Raw genomic sequence first — 22,098 nt, 5'->3', positions numbered from 1 at the left:
TTATGGGAAGTTTTACGGAGAGCATACCCTACAGAAAGAAACCATGCCACCTTATCCTCCTTTACAATCAACCCAGGTGAGCAACCTGCAGCATACCTGGACAGGAATAAGACCACATGGAGATCGGTCCACGAAGAACCATTCGATCACACTGATACCACACTCAGCATGTGGAAGGAAATGGTGGTGAACGGGTGTCCTGGAGATGTTAAAACCAAACTCAGAGGAACAGTGGGGTTGATTTGACTTCCTCTGACCCAATTCAATACGCATGTGCACCACCATGTATCCCAACACCACAAGGAAAGAGGGGGAGCTGAGAGCCAGGTCCAGTCCCTCCAAGTTCAACTCTTGAAGCTTCAACTAAAAGAGGCACAGAAAGGTGAGAAACCTAAAAAACAAATGCTTGCAGAAGAAACTCAAGACCAAGGGGAGCAGCCAGATATCACTCAGATAGTAGCACAGACGGTCTCTCAGATGATCCAACAGCAGGCAGCCTCACACAATGCCACTAGGGGGGCCCAACCACCCCAATACCCTCCCCCACAGCAGTATATCCTGCAACAGCAACAGCCAAAATGGGCTCAACAGGGCCCCTACACTGGACCACCCAGAGGGAGAAACTACCAGTGTTTTAACTGCGGATTTCCCGGTCACTTTGCCAGAGATTGCATGAAACCACTCTCCCCGCAGCAACTGCAATGGAGAGGAAGAGGACGTGGTGGACCACTAACAAGAGGGAGAGGAAGAGGAGGACCACCCCCTTTTCACTACAACCACCCAGGACCTCAGCAACAGCCAGCATACAACCACCCAGGATCTAGCCACATGCAGCAGGAGCAGCAAGATTACAACCAACCACAGTTCCAGGGTATGGCAGGGAACGCCATGCCCTGGCCATGAAGATCCCCACCACCCACGGCAGGAGAAGGGAGGCAACACTTTCCATTGCACACTGAACCAACAATGATGTGCGAAGTTGAGGGTGTCCCTCATCAGTTCCTGGTAGATACAGGATGCACCTATTCTGCTATCAGGTCCCCTCAAATGCTGTCATCTGATTCCATATCGGTGGTAGGGGTTACGGGATCACCTGAGGCTCAGAGCCGCACTATCCCTTTAATATTCTCCTGGGAAAACTCTCAGTTGAAACACCAGTTCCTGTACTGTCCAAAATGCCCGATCAACCTACTAGGACGAGACCTCTTATGCAAAATGGGGTGCACCATATATCTTACTGAAAGTGGAGTGGCAATATCCACCAACCCTCCCTCTTCAACACCTGATCGCCCAGTAAGAATCTGATGACGCCACTCCTGCCGACGCCCACGCTGTCTGAAACCCAAGAAGTGTACTGGCTAAAGTGCCTACCCACAGGCCCTGCCACCCCTCACGTCCAGTTTAAGTTCAACCAACTGAAAACTCAAATTTACACTATGCACCCATATAAGACTCCCCAAGCTAATATCCATTGCACACTCAATGTAACAGAAACTGATGACTGCCCCTACACTGAAGACTGGGACGAGAACATGATGCACCTGACCCCAACTATCAGGTGTTGTACCATTGTGTGTGGCCCAGAGGGGGTGGCAGCACCGGTCATTCTTCAACCACACCTGAAAACTTGGTACATGCTGAGTGAAGAATCAGCACCTCATGTCACGCTGGCTGTGGGAAATGGTTTTGAAGCACGAAGCCTAGGTCCCATGATCAGGCGGGCATACTAGCTAACCTGGTAGCCCACTTCAACTCCAGGCATACACAAAGCCACCTCGGAAAATATGTGGAGATTCCTTGAACCAGACACCGAAGAAAAATGTCTCCCAGAACGTATACCCCTGCCAAGACACCATGGGAAACCATACACTGATCAACCCTCATCAAAAGCCCTAATCTCCACTATAGATGATAAGATCTGGACCACATCCCCTTTCGATGTGGGTCAGCTCCAGGTTGCCCCAGTCATCATCACCCTACTGAACCCAAATCAGACGCCTGTTTACCGAACACAATATCGGTTGAAACCTGAACAGACGATGGGAATTAAGCCAACCATAGATGGCCTCCTGGGAGCCGGTGTCCTATATCCCACAGTCTCACCATGGAACACGCCCATCCTGCCCGTTCTGAAGGCTGATGGAGAAACATACCGGATGGTCCAAGACTTCCGAGCAGTAAATGATGTTACTGCACCCATCAACCTACCTGTCCCTGATCCGCACATCACACTGAGCAATCTCTCACCCAAGCATCAGTACTTCACTGTGGTGGACCTAGCTAATGCTTTTTTCAGCATTCCTTTGGATGAAGCATCTCAACCACTCTTTGCATTTACCTATGAAGGTCACCAGCTTACTTATTCGGTTTTGCCACAGGGCTACAGATGCTCACCTGGAATTTTCAACCACATCCTGAAGATTCACCTGTCTGAACTGGAAATCCCAGAGGGAGTGGTTCTGATTCAATACGTGGACGACCTCCTACTTGGAGCTCCGACATCTGATCTCTGCCTACAAATGACGAAAACTCTGCTAGACTTCCTAGCCACCAAGGGCTACAAGGTCAAACTGAGCAAAGTACAGACCTGTCGGAGAACAGTACTTTTCCTGGGGAGAGAAATCTCAGGGGATGGAGCGGGACTCTCCAAGTCCCACAGAGACTCCATTCTCCATCACTCAAGGCCTATCACTGTCTCTGGGATGTTGTCTTTCCTGGGCTTGACGGGTTACAGCCGGACGCATATCCCTGACTACACTGCCAGAACTGAACCACTGAGAGAAATAGTGCGGGATGCAGGACCCAGGAACCTCCATTCTCCCCTGGCCTGGACGGCTGAAGCCTCAACAGCTTTTGCACTCCTGAAAACTGATCTATCAGCAGCAGCAGCTCTGACTGCACCTGACTACAAGAACAAGTTCCATCTGGATGTTTCTGAAAAGGAAGGATTCACCTCGTCCGTCCTATTCCAGAAACAAGAGGGGGAGAGAAGGGTATTGATGTACCACTCCTCCAAACTTGACCACATTGAGGTAGGACAGACAACATGCTCCAGATACGTTGCTGCAGTAGCAAAAGCTATTGAAAAAACAGCTCACCTCGTGATGTGTCATCCATTGGAGATCCACACCCATCATGGCGTCGCTGCGTATCTGATGAGTAAAGAATTCACGTTTAGTGCTGAAAGAAAAACTAAGATTCAGAACAAATGCACTCAGTCACATATCACGTTTGTGAACACAGAGAAAAATATGGCAGATGCACTCAACGCAGAAGAAGGACTGCCCCACTCTTGTGCTGAATGAAGAATGAACCATTGACTAATCCCGACTACTGGCTGTACACTGATGGCTGCTGCTACAAAGGGGAAGAAGGAAACATAGCAGCCTATGCAGTGGTGCAGCAATTCCCAGATGGCTCACACGTCACCCTTGAATCAGCCATCATCCCTCAACCAGCATCGGCCCAATTAGCTGAAATCATCGGATTGACACAGGCCCTCATCAGAGCAAAAGGAAAGACTGTGAACATTTACACAGACTCAGCTTATGCTCATGGAGCAGTCCACACTGATGGACCACAGTGGGTAAGAAGGAACTTCACTACAACAGGAAACCTCCCAATCAAACACAAGACACAGATGGAGAAACTAATAGCAGAAGTATCACTACCGGCAAAGGTAGCCATCATGAAGTGCAAAGGACACCAGCAATTGAAAACCAGGATCAGTGCGGGAAATGATGCAGCCGATAAAGCAGCCAAGAAGGCTGGAGGTTACGCTCCCAAACAGATGGTACTACAACCACAGCTATCACAAACAGAGCTTACCCAGCAAGACATAGTGGTGCTACAACACTCAGCAGGACCCTATGAACACTCAGTCTGGGCACAGAAAGGGGCGACCAAAGGACCAGATGAACTCTGGAGATGTCACGACGGCAGACTGGTAGCCCAGCAAACCTTTGTCCAGAACTCATACGAGGTGCGCATGGCCCCACACTTGAAGGCAAATTGAGGACCTTTCAAAAGGTCTCGCACATCTGGTGGCACCCTCACATGAAAAATATGACTGACTTATTTTGTGACGAATGTAACATTTGTGGCAGCCATAACCCAAAGAAACCATATCAAACACCAATGGGCTCATACCCAGTACCTAATGCATGTTTTCAGGACATCAGCATAGATTACACCGATATGGGCGCTGATAATGTAACCAAAGGGAAACGCTATCTCTTAGTCATGGTAGATAGGTTCTCCAAATGGGTAGAGGCAATACCAACAGCAAGGGAGGATGCCAAGTCAGTCATTAAATGGCTACAAACAGAACTTATACCCAGGTATGGTATCCCACGACAAATCAGATCCGACAATGGGTCCCACTTCAATAACAAACACCAGAGACAGGTGGAAGAAAGATTTGGCATAACCCACAGATTTGGATCTGTGTACAGGCCCCAGTCTCAAGGTCTGGTAGAACGCGTGAATCAGACTCTGAAATCTAAGATAGCAAAAGTGTGTGCAGGTTCGAAGTTGACATGGGTTGAAGCCCTGCCCCTGGCGTTGATGGCCATGAGAGCCTCACCAGGAGCAGGCACCCATCTCTCTCCTCATGAGATAATGACTGGAAGAGTCATGCCTGGTCCACCAAGGGAGGGAGGTCATATGCCCGCTCTTGATGTACAACAAATTGTAATGTCTGATTATGTGAAAAAACTGACGGTTCTCTCTGCAGCACTCTCTACCCAGGTTCACAAGGTCCAGGAGGGGGAGCTGCCTGGGGACACGCCACCACTGAAGGTAAAGGTTGGTGACTGGGTGAGGGTTAAAGTCCACAAGAGAAAGTGGCTGGAACCCAGGTGGACTGGACCGTACGAAGTGAAGGAGGTTACTTCACACTCAGTCCAGGTCAAAGGTAAATCAGGCACACCTTGGCACCACCTTACACATTGCACCCCAGCCCCAACTCCTTCCAGAACACTGACTAAAGTCAGAGCTGATTTGAGCGGCCTAAATTCGATTCCAAATGAAGACACTCCTTCCTCAGGTGTTGCGGCATTAAACTCCGCCTCCCCTGAAAAAGGAACCTCGCCCAGTTAGAGGGACATTTCTCCCTCCCTGGGTGAGGCTGGGGATATCTGGCCCTTTGTTTGTGAGATTCCTACTGATCTTTGAGGTGTCCTTAGGCACTCTCACATGGTTAATAGAACAACAAACACATACTAAAGCAATCAACCCTTCTCACCCCAACCCATATCCCTGATAACATTCCTAGCACCACTCCCTTCAATCTCACACGCACCAAACGTAGCACTACACCTACAGACCCACCATGCACACCAGACAAGGTTGGAGGCACCACCTTATGTATACCCACGAATGCAACCACCACCATTGCACTATAGTTTTCACGTCTAATAGACGTGAAGAGGGGGATTTGTTATATAAGTATTCATACACATGACTCATATATTATACAGCGCTAAGCTAAACCGCCTGACTCAAGTCATCTTACGTACCCTTGCTGAAACAGGAACTAGCTCACACAGCCAGCAATAAAACTACCCCCCTAACACTATCCCCTCAGCTTTGTTGTCTCCCGACCCCAGGAAACAAAGACATTCCATCGCAAGAACACATACACCCAGCCATAAAACTGACCCCCTCTACTGATCAGGGAGCTCAGAGAACAAGACTCTGCTATGCACCAATGGGGCCCGCTCTGGCTAGAGCAAGGCCCGCCTCCAACCCTTTGTGACCAGTAAGAAGACCAAAACGACAAGACTCCACCTACTTTATTCTATGTATAAAAATGAATGTAACCTTTGTATAAGGCCTCTTTTTCACCTGACTCCTTGCCGAGTTATATGAACTAGATCCGTGCACGTAAAACTGCAGGACAAGATATCTTTGACTCATTAAAACTGTCTTTTGTTACAACTGAAATCCACTCTGTCCAGCGTCGATGATTTGGTCTCAACTCTCCAATATATAAGACACCAATCATTAACACTTACAATGCTGTTTCAGACGTTTTTACCATTTTTAAGCCCGAGAGCCAAATGAGAAATGCCGTGTCCTCGAATGACCAACATTATGAAGAAATAGTCCATGATTCTGAATGTTTACTCATATCTCGCGACCCACCTATGACATGTTAATAACCCCTTTGGGTCCCAAATCATAGTTTAAGAATCCATCTCGAGACCCAAATGAAAAATGTACTGTCCTCGAATGACCATAATTAAGAAGAAATAGTATGTGATTACAATTGATTACTGATATCTCGCTACCCACCTCTCACCAGTGTTGCCAACTTTGCGACTTTGTCGCTATATTTAGTGAATATTCAGAAAAAAGACAAGAATCGACAGAAGAAAGTTCAATTTTAGTTCTAAACATACTAAGGGTGTTTTTTACTCACTTTTTGTCTCTCCCGCAACGTTATTCCTCTCTCCTACAGCGTCAATCACAATTACATCCACTTGGCCAATTATGAAAATTATGTGATGACGTCATTTAGCGACTTCTAGCTACTATTAGGACCACCAATAGCTACTTTCCTTCCTGAGGATTTGGCAACACTGCCTCTGACCTGCTCAGGCCCACTTTGCGTCTCAAAACGTAGCTTAAGAAACCCTGTTGCTAGAGAATTGAAGGTGTCTGTATCGCTTCCAATATTAGTAAAATACATCTCTTTTGTGATGTGATTTTGCTAGACAGAGATGTGGGTTAAATGAATGAGATTGGTTTGATTCAAATAGGTGTGGGTCTTCACATCTGCAACATATATGACTTTTATGGGTGCTGTGGCTTAGTTGGTTAAAGTGCCTGTCTAGTAAACTGGAGATCCTGAGTTCAAATCTCAGCAGTACCTTTTTATTGTTCACATTGGTGGAGAAGGTCGGAGGGGAGGGCAATCAGGTTTTCTCACCAATGGGTTTAGAGAAGTAGAGATGACGTGAGGAGGATGCAATTGAGATATTCCAATGTCACGGAAAAAGGGCACTTTTCGAATGAGAAAAAACCTACCGACTGTGTAAAGCTCCACTGTTTCTTCAGTTGATTCATTATCGAGACCAAAATGAAAAGAGTTTAGCCAGCTTGTGCACATCACTTTCACAGCCTATGTAGGCTTTACAAAGCCTGCTCTTACAGCCAGCCGTGATCGTATAGTGGTTAGTACTCTGCGTTGTGGTCGCAGCAACCCTGGTTCGAATCCGGGTCACGGCACTGCAATGTAATTTTAGAAGGGTTGTTTTTTGAACGAGTTAAGACTTTTACTATGCTGTTTCAGACGTTTTTACAATTTTTAAGCTCGAGAGTCAAATGAGAAGTGCAGTGTCCTCGAACGACTAACATTATGAAGAAATAGTGTATGATTCTGAATGTTTACTCATATCTCGCGACCCACCTATGACATGTTAATAACTGCTTTGGGTCCCAAATCATAGTTTAAGAATCCATGTCAGAGGTTCTTGAGTTTATTCATCTCGAGACCCAAATGAAAAATGTACTGTCCTCGAATGACCATAATTAAGAAGAAATAGTATGTGATTAAAATTGATTACTGATATCTCGCTACCCACCTCTCACCAGTGTTGCCAACTTAGCGACTTTGTCGCTATATCTAGTGAATATTCAGAAAAAAGACAAGAATTGACAGAAGAAAGTTCAATTTTAGTTCTAAACATACTAAGGGTGTTTTTTACTCACTTTTTGTCTCTCCCGCAACGTTATTCCTCTCTCCTACAGCGTCAATCACAATTACATCCACTTGGCCAATTATGAAAATTATGTGATGACGTCATTTAGCGACTTCTAGCTACTATTAGGACCACCAATAGCTACTTTCCTTCCTGAGGATTTGGCAACACTGCCTCTGACCTGCTCAGGCCCACTTTGCGTCTCAAAACGTAGCTTAAGAAACCCTGTTGCTAGAGAATTGAAGGTGTCTGTATCGCTTCCAATATTAGTAAAATACATCTCTTTTGTGATGTGATTTTGCTAGACAGAGATGTGGGTTAAATGAATGAGATTGGTTTGATTCAAATAGGTGTGGGTCTTCACATCTGCAACATATATGACTTTTATGGGTGCTGTGGCTTAGTTGGTTAAAGTGCCTGTCTAGTAAACAGGAGATCCTGAGTTCAAATCTCAGCAGTACCATTTTATTGTTCACATTGGTGGAGAAGGTCAGAGGGGAGGGCAATCAGGTTTTCTCACCAATGGGTTTAGAGAAGTAGAGATGACGTGAGGAGGATGCAATTGAGATATTCCAATGTCACGGAAAAAGGGCACTTTTCGAATGAGATAAAACCTACCGACTGTGTAAAGCTCCACTGTTTCTTCAGTTGATTCATTATCGAGACCAAAATGAAAAGAGTTTAGCCAGCTTGTGCACATCACTTTCACAGCCTATGTAGGCTTTACAAAGCCAGCTCTTAAAGCCAGCCTTGATCGTATAGTGGTTAGTACTCTGCGTTGTGGTCGCAGCAACCGGTTCGAATCCGTGTCACGGCACTGCAATGTAATTTTAGAAGGGTTGTTTTTTGAAAGAGTTAAGACTTTTACTATGCTGTTTCAGACGTTTTTACCATTTTTAAGCTCGAGAGTCAAATGAGAAGTGCAGTGTCCTCGAACGACTAACATTATGAAGAAATAGTGTATGATTCTGAATGTTTACTCATATCTCGCGACCCACCTATGACATGTTAATAACTGCTTTGGGTCCCAAATCATAGTTTAAGAATCCATGTCAGAGGTTCTTGAGTTTATTCATCTCGAGACCCAAATGAAAAATGTACTGTCCTCGAATGACCATAATTAAGAAGAAATAGTATGTGATTAAAATTGATTACTGATATCTCGCTACCCACCTCTCACCAGTGTTGCCAACTTAGCGACTTTGTCGCTATATCTAGTGAATATTCAGAAAAAAGACAAGAATTGACAGAAGAAAGTTCAATTTTAGTTCTAAACATACTAAGGGTGTTTTTTACTCACTTTTTGTCTCTCCCGCAACGTTATTCCTCTCTCCTACAGCGTCAATCACAATTACATCCACTTGGCCAATTATGAAAATTATGTGATGACGTCATTTAGCGACTTCTAGCTACTATTAGGACCACCAATAGCTACTTTCCTTCCTGAGGATTTGGCAACACTGCCTCTGACCTGCTCAGGCCCACTTTGCGTCTCAAAACGTAGCTTAAGAAACCCTGTTGCTAGAGAATTGAAGGTGTCTGTATCGCTTCCAATATTAGTAAAATACATCTCTTTTGTGATGTGATTTTGCTAGACAGAGATGTGGGTTAAATGAATGAGATTGGTTTGATTCAAATAGGTGTGGGTCTTCACATCTGCAACATATATGACTTTTATGGGTGCTGTGGCTTAGTTGGTTAAAGTGCCTGTCTAGTAAACAGGAGATCCTGAGTTCAAATCTCAGCAGTACCATTTTATTGTTCACATTGGTGGAGAAGGTCAGAGGGGAGGGCAATCAGGTTTTCTCACCAATGGGTTTAGAGAAGTAGAGATGACGTGAGGAGGATGCAATTGAGATATTCCAATGTCACGGAAAAAGGGCACTTTTCGAATGAGATAAAACCTACCGACTGTGTAAAGCTCCACTGTTTCTTCAGTTGATTCATTATCGAGACCAAAATGAAAAGAGTTTAGCCAGCTTGTGCACATCACTTTCACAGCCTATGTAGGCTTTACAAAGCCAGCTCTTAAAGCCAGCCTTGATCGTATAGTGGTTAGTACTCTGCGTTGTGGTCGCAGCAACCGGTTCGAATCCGTGTCACGGCACTGCAATGTAATTTTAGAAGGGTTGTTTTTTGAAAGAGTTAAGACTTTTACTATGCTGTTTCAGACGTTTTTACCATTTTTAAGCTCGAGAGTCAAATGAGAAGTGCAGTGTCCTCGAACGACTAACATTATGAAGAAATAGTGTATGATTCTGAATGTTTACTCATATCTCGCGACCCACCTATGACATGTTAATAACTGCTTTGGGTCCCAAATCATAGTTTAAGAATCCATGTCAGAGGTTCTTGAGTATATTCATCTCGAGACCCAAATGAAAAATGTACTGTCCTCGAATGACCATAATTAAGAAGAAATAGTATGTGATTACAATTGATTACTGATATCTCGCTACCCACCTCTCACCAGTGTTGCCAACTTTGCGACTTTGTCGCTATATTTAGTGAATATTCAGAAAAAAGACAAGAATCGACAGAAGAAAGTTCAATTTTAGTTCTAAACATACTTAGGGTGTTTTTTACTCACTTTTTGTCTCTCCCGCGACGTTATTCCTCTCTCCTACAGCGTCAATCACAATTACATCCACATTATCGAGACCAAAATGAAAAGAGTTTAGCCAGCTTGTGCACATAGCTTTCACAGCCTATGTAGGCTTTACAAAGTCAGCTCTTGAAGCCAGCCGTGATCGTATAGTGGTTAGTACTCTGCGTTGTGGTCGCAGCAACCCCTGTTCGAATCCGGGTCACGGCACTGCAATGTAATTTTAGAAGGGTTGTTTTTTGAACGAGTTAAGACTTACTATGCTGTTTCAGACGTTTTTACCATTTTTAAGCTCGAGAGCCAAATGAGAAATGCAGTGTCCTCGAACGACCAACATTATGAAGAAATAGTACTGTCCTCGAATGACCATAATTAAGAAGAAATAGTATGTGATTACAATTGATTACTGATATCTCGCTACCCACCTCTCACCAGTGTTGCCAACTTAGCGACTTTGTCGCTATATTTAGTGAATATTCAGAAAAAAGACAAGAATCGACAGAAGAAAGTTCAATTTTACTCACTTTTTGTCTCTCCCGCGACGTAATTCCTCTCTCCTACAGCGTCAATCACAATTACATCCACTTGGCCAATTATGAAAATTATGTGATGACGTCATTTAGCGACTTCTAGCTACTTTTAGGACCACCAATAGCTACTTTCCTTCCTGAGGATTTGGCAACACTGCCTCTGACCTGCTCAGGCCCACTTTGCATCCCAAAACGTAGCTTAAGAAACCCTGTTGCTAGAGAATTGAAGGTGTCTGTATCGCTTCCAATATTAGTAAAATACATCTCTTTTGTGATGTGATTTTGCTAGACAGAGATGTGGGTTAAATGAATGAGATTGGTTTGATTCAAATAGGTGTGGGTGTTCACATCTGCAACATATATGACATTTATTGGTGCTGTGGCTTAGTTGGTTAAAGTGCCTGTCTAGTAAACAGGAGATCCTGAGTTCAAATCTCAGCAGTACCTTTTTATTGTTCACATTGGTGGAGAAGGTCAGAGGGGAGGGCAATCAGGTTTTCTCACCAATGGGTTTAGAGAATTAGAGATGACGTGAGGAGGATGCAATTGAGATATTCCAATGTCACGGAAAAAGGGCACTTTTCGAATAAGAAAAAACCTACCGACTGTGTAAAGCTCCACTGTTTCTTCAGTTGATTCATTATCGAGACCAAAATTAAAAGAGTTTAGCCAGCTTGTGCACATCACTTTCACAGCCTATGTAGGCTTTACAAAGCCATCTCTTGAAGCCAGCCGTGATCGTATAGTGGTTAGTACTCTGCGTTGTGGTCGCAGCAACCCTGGTTCGAATCCGGGTCACGGCACTGCAATGTAATTTTAGAAGGGTTGTTTTTTGAACGAGTTAAGACTTACTATGCTGTTTCAGACGTTTTTACCATTTTTAAGCTCGAGAGCCAAATGAGAAATGCAGTGTCCTCGAACGACCAACATTATGAAGAAATAGTGCATGATTCTGAATGTTTACTCATATCTCGCGACCCACCTATGACATGTTAATAACCGCATTGGGTCCCAAATCATAGTTTAAGAATCCATGTCAGAGGTTCTTGAGTTTATTCATCTCGAGACCCAAATGAAAAATGTACTGTCCTCGAATGACCATAATTAAGAAGAAATAGTATGTGATTACAATTGATTACTGATATCTCGCTACCCACCTCTCACCAGTGTTGCCAACTTAGCGACTTTGTCGCTATATTTAGTGAATATTCAGAAAAAAGACAAGAATCGACAGAAGAAAGTTCAATTTTAGTTCTAAACATACTTAGGGTGTTTTTTACTCACTTTTTGTCTCTCCCGCGACGTTATTCCTCTCTCCTACAGCGTCAATCACAATTACATCCACTTGGCCAATTATGAAAATTATGTGATGACGTCATTTAGCGACTTCTAGCTACTTTTAGGACCACCAATAGCTACTTTCCTTCCTGAGGATTTGGCAACACTGCCTCTGACCTGCTCAGGCCCACTTTGCATCCCAAAACGTAGCTTAAGAAACCCTGTTGCTAGAGAATTGAAGGTGTCTGTATCGCTTCCAATATTAGTAAAATACATCTCTTTTGTGATGTGATTTTGCTAGACAGAGATGTGGGTTAAATGAATGAGATTGGTTTGATTCAAATAGGTGTGGGTGTTCACATCTGCAACATATATGACATTTATGGGTGCTGTGGCTTAGTTGGTTAAAGTGCCTGTCTAGTAAACAGGAGATCCTGAGTTCAAATCTCAGCAGTACCTTTTTATTGTTCACATTGGTGGAGAAGGTCAGAGGGGAGGGCAATCAGGTTTTCTCACCAATGGGTTTAGAGAATTAGAGATGACGTGAGGAGGATGCAATTGAGATATTCCAATGTCACGGAAAAAGGGCACTTTTCGAATAAGAAAAAACCTACCGACTGTGTAAAGCTCCACTGTTTCTTCAGTTGATTCATTATCGAGACCAAAATGAAAAGAGTTTAGCCAGCTTGTGCACATCACTTTCACAGCCTATGTAGGCTTTACAAAGCCATCTCTTGAAGCCAGCCGTGATCGTATAGTGGTTAGTACTCTGCGTTGTGGTCGCAGCAACCCTGGTTCGAATCCGGGTCACGGCACTGCAATGTAATTTTAGAAGGGTTGTTTTTTGAACGAGTTAAGACTTACTATGCTGTTTCAGACGTTTTTACCATTTTTAAGCTCGAGAGCCAAATGAGAAATGCAGTGTCCTCGAACGACCAACATTATGAAGAAATAGTGCATGATTCTGAATGTTTACTCATATCTCGCGACCCACCTATGACATGTTAATAACCGCATTGGGTCCCAAATCATAGTTTAAGAATCCATGTCAGAGGTTCTTGAGTTTATTCATCTCGAGACCCAAATGAAAAATGTACTGTCCTCGAATGACCATAATTAAGAAGAAATAGTATGTGATTACAATTGATTACTGATATCTCGCTACCCACCTCTCACCAGTGTTGCCAACTTAGCGACTTTGTTGCTATATTTAGTGAATATTCAGAAAAAAGACAAGAATCGACAGAAGAAAGTTCAATTTTAGTTCTAAACATACTTAGGGTGTTTTTTACTCACTTTTTGTCTCTCCCGCGACGTTATTCCTCTCTCCTACAGCGTCAATCACAATTACATCCACTTGGCCAATTATGAAAATTATGTGATGACGTCATTTAGCGACTTCTAGCTACTTTTAGGACCACCAATAGCTACTTTCCTTCCTGAGGATTTGGCAACACTGCCTCTGACCTGCTCAGGCCCACTTTGCATCCCAAAACGTAGCTTAAGAAACCCTGTTGCTAGAGAATTGAAGGTGTCTGTATCGCTTCCAATATTAGTAAAATACATCTCTTTTGTGATGTGATTTTGCTAGACAGAGATGTGGGTTAAATGAATGAGATTGGTTTGATTCAAATAGGTGTGGGTGTTCACATCTGCAACATATATGACATTTATGGGTTCTGTGGCTTAGTTGGTTAAAGTGCCTGTCTAGTAAACAGGAGATCCTGAGTTCAAATCTCAGCAGTACCTTTTTATTGTTCACATTGGTGGAGAAGGTCAGAGGGGAGGGCAATCAGGTTTTCTCACCAATGGGTTTAGAGAATTAGAGATGACGTGAGGAGGATGCAATTGAGATATTCCAATGTCACGGAAAAAGGGCACTTTTCGAATGAGAAAAAACCTACCGACTGTGTAAAGCTCCACTGTTTCTTCAGTTGATTCATTATCGAGACCAAAATGAAAAGAGTTTAGCCAGCTTGTGCACATCACTTTCACAGCCTATGTAGGCTTTACAAAGCCATCTCTTGAAGCCAGCTGTGATCGTATAGTGGTTAGTACTCTGCGTTGTGGTCGCAGCAACCCTGGTTCGAATCTGGGTCACGGCACTGCAATGTAATTTTAGAAGGGTTGTTTTTTGAACGAGTTAAGACTTACTATGCTGTTTCAGACGTTTTTACCATTTTTAAGCTCGAGAGCCAAATGAGAAATGCAGTGTCCTCGAACGACCAACATTATGAAGAAATAGTGCATGATTCTGAATGTTTACTCATATCTCGCGACCCACCTATGACATGTTAATAACCGCATTGGGTCCCAAATCATAGTTTAAGAATCCATGTCAGAGGTTCTTGAGTTTATTCATCTCGAGACCCAAATGAAAAATGTACTGTCCTCGAATGACCATAATTAAGAAGAAATAGTATGTGATTACAATTGATTACTGATATCTCGCTACCCACCTCTCACCAGTGTTGCCAACTTAGCGACTTTGTCGCTATATTTAGTGAATATTCAGAAAAAAGACAAGAATCGACAGAAGAAAGTTCAATTTTAGTTCTAAACATACTTAGGGTGTTTTTTACTCACTTTTTGTCTCTCCCGCGACGTTATTCCTCTCTCCTACAGCGTCAATCACAATTACATCCACTTGGCCAATTATGAAAATTATGTGATGACGTCATTTAGCGACTTCTAGCTACTTTTAGGACCACCAATAGCTACTTTCCTTCCTGAGGATTTGGCAACACTGCCTCTGACCTGCTCAGGCCCACTTTGCATCCCAAAACGTAGCTTAAGAAACCCTGTTGCTAGAGAATTGAAGGTGTCTGTATCGCTTCCAATATTAGTAAAATACATCTCTTTTGTGATGTGATTTTGCTAGACAGAGATGTGGGTTAAATGAATGAGATTGGTTTGATTCAAATAGGTGTGGGTGTTCACATCTGCAACATATATGACATTTATGGGTGCTGTGGCTTAGTTGGTTAAAGTGCCTGTCTAGTAAACAGGAGATCCTGAGTTCAAATCTCAGCAGTACCTTTTTATTGTTCACATTGGTGGAGAAGGTCAGAGGGGAGGGCAATCAGGTTTTCTCACCAATGGGTTTAGAGAATTAGAGATGACGTGAGGAGGATGCAATTGAGATATTCCAATGTCACGGAAAAAGGGCACTTTTCGAATGAGAAAAAACCTACCGACTGTGTAAAGCTCCACTGTTTCTTCAGTTGATTCATTATCGAGACCAAAATGAAAAGAGTTTAGCCAGCTTGTGCACATCACTTTCACAGCCTATGTAGGCTTTACAAAGCCATCTCTTGAAGCCAGCCGTGATCGTATAGTGGTTAGTACTCTGCGTTGTGGTCGCAGCAACCCTGGTTCGAATCCGGGTCACGGCACTGCAATGTAATTTTAGAAGGGTTGTTTTTTGAACGAGTTAAGACTTACTATGCTGTTTCAGACGTTTTTACCATTTTTAAGCTCGAGAGCCAAATGAGAAATGCAGTGTCCTCGAACGACCAACATTATGAAGAAATAGTGCATGATTCTGAATGTTTACTCATATCTCGCGACCCACCTATGACATGTTAATAACCGCATTGGGTCCCAAATCATAGTTTAAGAATCCATGTCAGAGGTTCTTGAGTTTATTCATCTCGAGACCCAAATGAAAAATGTACTGTCCTCGAATGACCATAATTAAGAAGAAATAGTATGTGATTACAATTGATTACTGATATCTCGCTACCCACCTCTCACCAGTGTTGCCAACTTAGCGACTTTGTCGCTATATTTAGTGAATATTCAGAAAAAAGACAAGAATCGACAGAAGAAAGTTCAATTTTAGTTCTAAACATACTTAGGGTGTTTTTTACTCACTTTTTGTCTCTCCCGCGACGTTATTCCTCTCTCCTACAGCGTCAATCACAATTACATCCACTTGGCCAATTATGAAAATTATGTGATGACGTCATTTAGCGACTTCTAGCTACTTTTAGGACCACCAATAGCTACTTTCCTTCCTGAGGATTTGGCAACACTGCCTCTGACCTGCTCAGGCCCACTTTGCATCCCAAAACGTAGCTTAAGAAACCCTGTTGCTAGAGAATTGAAGGTGTCTGTATCGCTTCCAATATTAGTAAAATACATCTCTTTTGTGATGTGATTTTGCTAGACAGAGATGTGGGTTAAATGAATGAGATTGGTTTGATTCAAATAGGTGTGGGTGTTCACATCTGCAACATATATGACATTTATGGGTGCTGTGGCTTAGTTGGTTAAAGTGCCTGTCTAGTAAACAGGAGATCCTGAGTTCAAATCTCAGCAGTACCTTTTTATTGTTCACATTGGTGGAGAAGGTCAGAGGGGAGGGCAATCAGGTTTTCTCACCAATGGGTTTAGAGAATTAGAGATGACGTGAGGAGGATGCAATTGAGATATTCCAATGTCACGGAAAAAGGGCACTTTTCGAATAAGAAAAAACCTACCGACTGTGTAAAGCTCCACTGTTTCTTCAGTTGATTCATTATCGAGACCAAAATGAAAAGAGTTTAGCCAGCTTGTGCACATCACTTTCACAGCCTATGTAGGCTTTACAAAGCCATCTCTTGAAGCCAGCCGTGATCGTATAGTGGTTAGTACTCTGCGTTGTGGTCGCAGCAACCCTGGTTCGAATCCGGGTCACGGCACTGCAATGTAATTTTAGAAGGGTTGTTTTTTGAACGAGTTAAGACTTACTATGCTGTTTCAGACGTTTTTACCATTTTTAAGCTCGAGAGCCAAATGAGAAATGCAGTGTCCTCGAACGACCAACATTATGAAGAAATAGTGCATGATTCTGAATGTTTACTCATATCTCGCGACCCACCTATGACATGTTAATAACCGCATTGGGTCCCAAATCATAGTTTAAGAATCCATGTCAGAGGTTCTTGAGTTTATTCATCTCGAGACCCAAATGAAAAATGTACTGTCCTCGAATGACCATAATTAAGAAGAAATAGTATGTGATTACAATTGATTACTGATATCTCGCTACCCACCTCTCACCAGTGTTGCCAACTTAGCGACTTTGTCGCTATATTTAGTGAATATTCAGAAAAAAGACAAGAATCGACAGAAGAAAGTTCAATTTTAGTTCTAAACATACTTAGGGTGTTTTTTACTCACTTTTTGTCTCTCCCGCGACGTTATTCCTCTCTCCTACAGCGTCAATCACAATTACATCCACTTGGCCAATTATGAAAATTATGTGATGACGTCATTTAGCGACTTCTAGCTACTTTTAGGACCACCAATAGCTACTTTCCTTCCTGAGGATTTGGCAACACTGCCTCTGACCTGCTCAGGCCCACTTTGCATCCCAAAACGTAGCTTAAGAAACCCTGTTGCTAGAGAATTGAAGGTGTCTGTATCGCTTCCAATATTAGTAAAATACATCTCTTTTGTGATGTGATTTTGCTAGACAGAGATGTGGGTTAAATGAATGAGATTGGTTTGATTCAAATAGGTGTGGGTGTTCACATCTGCAACATATATGACATTTATGGGTGCTGTGGCTTAGTTGGTTAAAGTGCCTGTCTAGTAAACAGGAGATCCTGAGTTCAAATCTCAGCAGTACCTTTTTATTGTTCACATTGGTGGAGAAGGTCAGAGGGGAGGGCAATCAGGTTTTCTCACCAATGGGTTTAGAGAATTAGAGATGACGTGAGGAGGATGCAATTGAGATATTCCAATGTCACGGAAAAAGGGCACTTTTCGAATGAGAAAAAACCTACCGACTGTGTAAAGCTCCACTGTTTCTTCAGTTGATTCATTATCGAGACCAAAATGAAAAGAGTTTAGCCAGCTTGTGCACATCACTTTCACAGCCTATGTAGGCTTTACAAAGCCATCTCTTGAAGCCAGCTGTGATCGTATAGTGGTTAGTACTCTGCGTTGTGGTCGCAGCAACCCTGGTTCGAATCTGGGTCACGGCACTGCAATGTAATTTTAGAAGGGTTGTTTTTTGAACGAGTTAAGACTTACTATGCTGTTTCAGACGTTTTTACCATTTTTAAGCTCGAGAGCCAAATGAGAAATGCAGTGTCCTCGAACGACCAACATTATGAAGAAATAGTGCATGATTCTGAATGTTTACTCATATCTCGCGACCCACCTATGACATGTTAATAACCGCATTTGGGTCCCAAATCATAGTTTAAGAATCCATGTCAGAGGTTCTTGAGTTTATTCATCTCGAGACCCAAATGAAAAATGTACTGTCCTCGAATGACCATAATTAAGAAGAAATAGTATGTGATTACAATTGATTACTGATATCTCGCTACCCACCTCTCACCAGTGTTGCCAACTTAGCGACTTTGTCGCTATATTTAGTGAATATTCAGAAAAAAGACAAGAATCGACAGAAAGTTCAATTTTAGTTCTAAACATACTTAGGGTGTTTTTTACTCACTTTTTGTCTCTCCCGCGACGTTATTCCTCTCTCCTACAGCGTCAATCACAATTACATCCACTTGGCCAATTATGAAAATTATGTGATGACGTCATTTAGCGACTTCTAGCTACTTTTAGGACCACCAATAGCTACTTTCCTTCCTGAGGATTTGGCAACACTGCCTCTGACCTGCTCAGGCCCACTTTGCATCCCAAAACGTAGCTTAAGAAACCCTGTTGCTAGAGAATTGAAGGTGTCTGTATCGCTTCCAATATTAGTAAAATACATCTCTTTTGTGATGTGATTTTGCTAGACAGAGATGTGGGTTAAATGAATGAGATTGGTTTGATTCAAATAGGTGTGGGTGTTCACATCTGCAACATATATGACATTTATGGGTGCTGTGGCTTAGTTGGTTAAAGTGCCTGTCTAGTAAACAGGAGATCCTGAGTTCAAATCTCAGCAGTACCTTTTTATTGTTCACATTGGTGGAGAAGGTCAGAGGGGAGGGCAATCAGGTTTTCTCACCAATGGGTTTAGAGAATTAGAGATGACGTGAGGAGGATGCAATTGAGATATTCCAATGTCACGGAAAAAGGGCACTTTTCGAATGAGAAAAAACCTACCGACTGTGTAAAGCTCCACTGTTTCTTCAGTTGATTCATTATCGAGACCAAAATGAAAAGAGTTTAGCCAGCTTGTGCACATCACTTTCACAGCCTATGTAGGCTTTACAAAGCCATCTCTTGAAGCCAGCTGTGATCGTATAGTGGTTAGTACTCTGCGTTGTGGTCGCAGCAACCCTGGTTCGAATCTGGGTCACGGCACTGCAATGTAATTTTAGAAGGGTTGTTTTTTGAACGAGTTAAGACTTACTATGCTGTTTCAGACGTTTTTACCATTTTTAAGCTCGAGAGCCAAATGAGAAATGCAGTGTCCTCGAACGACCAACATTATGAAGAAATAGTGCATGATTCTGAATGTTTACTCATATCTCGCGACCCACCTATGACATGTTAATAACCCCTTTGGGTCCCAAATCATAGTTTAAGAATCCATGTCAGAGGTTCTTGAGTTTATTCATCTCGAGACCCAAATGAAAAATGTACTGTCCTCGAATGACCATAATTAAGAAGAAATAGTATGTGATTACAATTGATTACTGATATCTCGCTACCCACCTCTCACCAGTGTTGCCAACTTAGCGACTTTGTCGCTATATTTAGTGAATATTCAGAAAAAAGACAAGAATCGACAGAAAGTTCAATTTTAGTTCTAAACATACTTAGGGTGTTTTTTACTCACTTTTTGTCTCTCCCGCGACGTTATTCCTCTCTCCTACAGCGTCAATCACAATTACATCCACTTGGCCAATTATGAAAATTATGTGATGACGTCATTTAGCGACTTCTAGCTACTTTTAGGACCACCAATAGCTACTTTCCTTCCTGAGGATTTGGCAACACTGCCTCTGACCTGCTCAGGCCCACTTTGCATCCCAAAACGTAGCTTAAGAAACCCTGTTGCTAGAGAATTGAAGGTGTCTGTATCGCTTCCAATATTAGTAAAATACATCTCTTTTGTGATGTGATTTTGCTAGACAGAGATGTGGGTTAAATGAATGAGATTGGTTTGATTCAAATAGGTGTGGGTGTTCACATCTGCAACATATATGACATTTATGGGTGCTGTGGCTTAGTTGGTTAAAGTGCCTGTCTAGTAAACAGGAGATCCTGAGTTCAAATCTCAGCAGTACCTTTTTATTGTTCACATTGGTGGAGAAGGTCAGAGGGGAGGGCAATCAGGTTTTCTCACCAATGGGTTTAGAGAATTAGAGATGACGTGAGGAGGATGCAATTGAGATATTCCAATGTCACGGAAAAAGGGCACTTTTCGAATGAGAAAAAACCTACCGACTGTGTAAAGCTCCACTGTTTCTTCAGTTGATTCATTATCGAGACCAAAATGAAAAGAGTTTAGCCAGCTTGTGCACATCACTTTCACAGCCTATGTAGGCTTTACAAAGCCATCTCTTGAAGCCAGCTGTGATCGTATAGTGGTTAGTACTCTGCGTTGTGGTCGCAGCAACCCTGGTTCGAATCTGGGTCACGGCACTGCAATGTAATTTTAGAAGGGTTGTTTTTTGAACGAGTTAAGACTTACTATGCTGTTTCAGACGTTTTTACCATTTTTAAGCTCGAGAGCCAAATGAGAAATGCAGTGTCCTCGAACGACCAACATTATGAAGAAATAGTGCATGATTCTGAATGTTTACTCATATCTCGCGACCCACCTATGACATGTTAATAACCCCTTTGGGTCCCAAATCAAAGTTTAAGAATCCATGTCAGAGGTTCTTGAGTTTATTCATCTCGAGACCCAAATGAAAAATGTACTGTCCTCGAATGACCATAATTAAGAAGAAATAGTATGTGATTACAATTGATTACTGATATCTCGCTACCCACCTCTCACCAGTGTTGCCAACTTAGCGACTTTGTCGCTATATTTAGTGAATATTCAGAAAAAAGACAAGAATCGACAGAAGTTCAATTTTAGTTCTAAACATACTTAGGGTGTTTTTTACTCACTTTTTGTCTCTCCCGCGACGTTATTCCTCTCTCCTACAGCGTCAATCACAATTACATCCACTTGGCCAATTATGAAAATTATGTGATGACGTCATTTAGCGACTTCTAGCTACTTTTAGGACCACCAATAGCTACTTTCCTTCCTGAGGATTTGGCAACACTGCCTCTGACCTGCTCAGGCCCACTTTGCATCCCAAAACGTAGCTTAAGAAACCCTGTTGCTAGAGAATTGAAGGTGTCTGTATCGCTTCCAATATTAGTAAAATACATCTCTTTTGTGATGTGATTTTGCTAGACAGAGATGTGGGTTAAATGAATGAGATTGGTTTGATTCAAATAGGTGTGGGTGTTCACATCTGCAACATATATGACATTTATGGGTGCTGTGGCTTAGTTGGTTAAAGTGCCTGTCTAGTAAACAGGAGATCCTGAGTTCAAATCTCAGCAGTACCTTTTTATTGTTCACATTGGTGGAGAAGGTCAGAGGGGAGGGCAATCAGGTTTTCTCACCAATGGGTTTAGAGAATTAGAGATGACGTGAGGAGGATGCAATTGAGATATTCCAATGTCACGGAAAAAGGGCACTTTTCGAATGAGAAAAAACCTGCCGACTGTGTAAAGCTCCACTGTTTCTTCAGTTGATTCATTATCGAGACCAAAATGAAAAGAGTTTAGCCAGCTTGTGCACATCACTTTCACAGCCTATGTAGGCTTTACAAAGCCATCTCTTGAAGCCAGCTGTGATCGTATAGTGGTTAGTACTCTGCGTTGTGGTCGCAGCAACCCTGGTTCGAATCTGGGTCACGGCACTGCAATGTAATTTTAGAAGGGTTGTTTTTTGAACGAGTTAAGACTTACTATGCTGTTTCAGACGTTTTTACCATTTTTAAGCTCGAGAGCCAAATGAGAAATGCAGTGTCCTCGAACGACCAACATTATGAAGAAATAGTGC

General features: G+C 42.6%; 18 non-coding genes across 18 annotated transcripts; all 18 read left to right on the top strand.

Annotated features, from left to right (window-relative positions):
- Positions 1-6,803: 6,803 nt before the first annotated feature.
- On the top strand, positions 6,804-6,877 carry trnat-agu (transfer RNA threonine (anticodon AGU)). Its single transcript has one exon. It is a non-coding gene; the product is annotated as a tRNA-Thr (tRNA).
- A 284-nt stretch (positions 6,878-7,161) lies between these two features.
- trnah-gug (transfer RNA histidin (anticodon GUG)) lies at positions 7,162-7,233 on the top strand. The gene has a single exon. It is a non-coding gene; the product is annotated as a tRNA-His (tRNA).
- An 862-nt stretch (positions 7,234-8,095) lies between these two features.
- Positions 8,096-8,169, top strand: trnat-agu (transfer RNA threonine (anticodon AGU)). The gene has a single exon. It is a non-coding gene; the product is annotated as a tRNA-Thr (tRNA).
- Positions 8,170-9,385: 1,216 nt separating this feature from the next.
- trnat-agu (transfer RNA threonine (anticodon AGU)) lies at positions 9,386-9,459 on the top strand. The gene has a single exon. It is a non-coding gene; the product is annotated as a tRNA-Thr (tRNA).
- A 990-nt stretch (positions 9,460-10,449) lies between these two features.
- trnah-gug (transfer RNA histidin (anticodon GUG)) lies at positions 10,450-10,521 on the top strand. Its single transcript has one exon. It is a non-coding gene; the product is annotated as a tRNA-His (tRNA).
- A 693-nt stretch (positions 10,522-11,214) lies between these two features.
- Positions 11,215-11,288, top strand: trnat-agu (transfer RNA threonine (anticodon AGU)). Its single transcript has one exon. It is a non-coding gene; the product is annotated as a tRNA-Thr (tRNA).
- Positions 11,289-11,572: 284 nt separating this feature from the next.
- Positions 11,573-11,644, top strand: trnah-gug (transfer RNA histidin (anticodon GUG)). The gene has a single exon. It is a non-coding gene; the product is annotated as a tRNA-His (tRNA).
- Positions 11,645-12,504: 860 nt separating this feature from the next.
- Positions 12,505-12,578, top strand: trnat-agu (transfer RNA threonine (anticodon AGU)). The gene has a single exon. It is a non-coding gene; the product is annotated as a tRNA-Thr (tRNA).
- A 284-nt stretch (positions 12,579-12,862) lies between these two features.
- Positions 12,863-12,934, top strand: trnah-gug (transfer RNA histidin (anticodon GUG)). Its single transcript has one exon. It is a non-coding gene; the product is annotated as a tRNA-His (tRNA).
- An 860-nt stretch (positions 12,935-13,794) lies between these two features.
- Positions 13,795-13,868, top strand: trnat-agu (transfer RNA threonine (anticodon AGU)). The gene has a single exon. It is a non-coding gene; the product is annotated as a tRNA-Thr (tRNA).
- Positions 13,869-15,084: 1,216 nt separating this feature from the next.
- On the top strand, positions 15,085-15,158 carry trnat-agu (transfer RNA threonine (anticodon AGU)). Its single transcript has one exon. It is a non-coding gene; the product is annotated as a tRNA-Thr (tRNA).
- A 284-nt stretch (positions 15,159-15,442) lies between these two features.
- trnah-gug (transfer RNA histidin (anticodon GUG)) lies at positions 15,443-15,514 on the top strand. The gene has a single exon. It is a non-coding gene; the product is annotated as a tRNA-His (tRNA).
- Positions 15,515-16,374: 860 nt separating this feature from the next.
- On the top strand, positions 16,375-16,448 carry trnat-agu (transfer RNA threonine (anticodon AGU)). Its single transcript has one exon. It is a non-coding gene; the product is annotated as a tRNA-Thr (tRNA).
- A 284-nt stretch (positions 16,449-16,732) lies between these two features.
- On the top strand, positions 16,733-16,804 carry trnah-gug (transfer RNA histidin (anticodon GUG)). Its single transcript has one exon. It is a non-coding gene; the product is annotated as a tRNA-His (tRNA).
- Positions 16,805-17,664: 860 nt separating this feature from the next.
- trnat-agu (transfer RNA threonine (anticodon AGU)) lies at positions 17,665-17,738 on the top strand. Its single transcript has one exon. It is a non-coding gene; the product is annotated as a tRNA-Thr (tRNA).
- Positions 17,739-18,952: 1,214 nt separating this feature from the next.
- trnat-agu (transfer RNA threonine (anticodon AGU)) lies at positions 18,953-19,026 on the top strand. The gene has a single exon. It is a non-coding gene; the product is annotated as a tRNA-Thr (tRNA).
- A 1,213-nt stretch (positions 19,027-20,239) lies between these two features.
- Positions 20,240-20,313, top strand: trnat-agu (transfer RNA threonine (anticodon AGU)). The gene has a single exon. It is a non-coding gene; the product is annotated as a tRNA-Thr (tRNA).
- A 1,212-nt stretch (positions 20,314-21,525) lies between these two features.
- trnat-agu (transfer RNA threonine (anticodon AGU)) lies at positions 21,526-21,599 on the top strand. The gene has a single exon. It is a non-coding gene; the product is annotated as a tRNA-Thr (tRNA).
- Positions 21,600-22,098: the final 499 nt, after the last annotated feature.

The sequence above is a fragment of the Oncorhynchus kisutch genome, unplaced genomic scaffold (assembly GCF_002021735.2).
Source record: "Oncorhynchus kisutch isolate 150728-3 unplaced genomic scaffold, Okis_V2 scaffold4029, whole genome shotgun sequence".
Taxonomy (NCBI): domain Eukaryota; kingdom Metazoa; phylum Chordata; class Actinopteri; order Salmoniformes; family Salmonidae; genus Oncorhynchus; species Oncorhynchus kisutch.
This window is presented reverse-complemented; position numbering and strand designations above follow the sequence as displayed.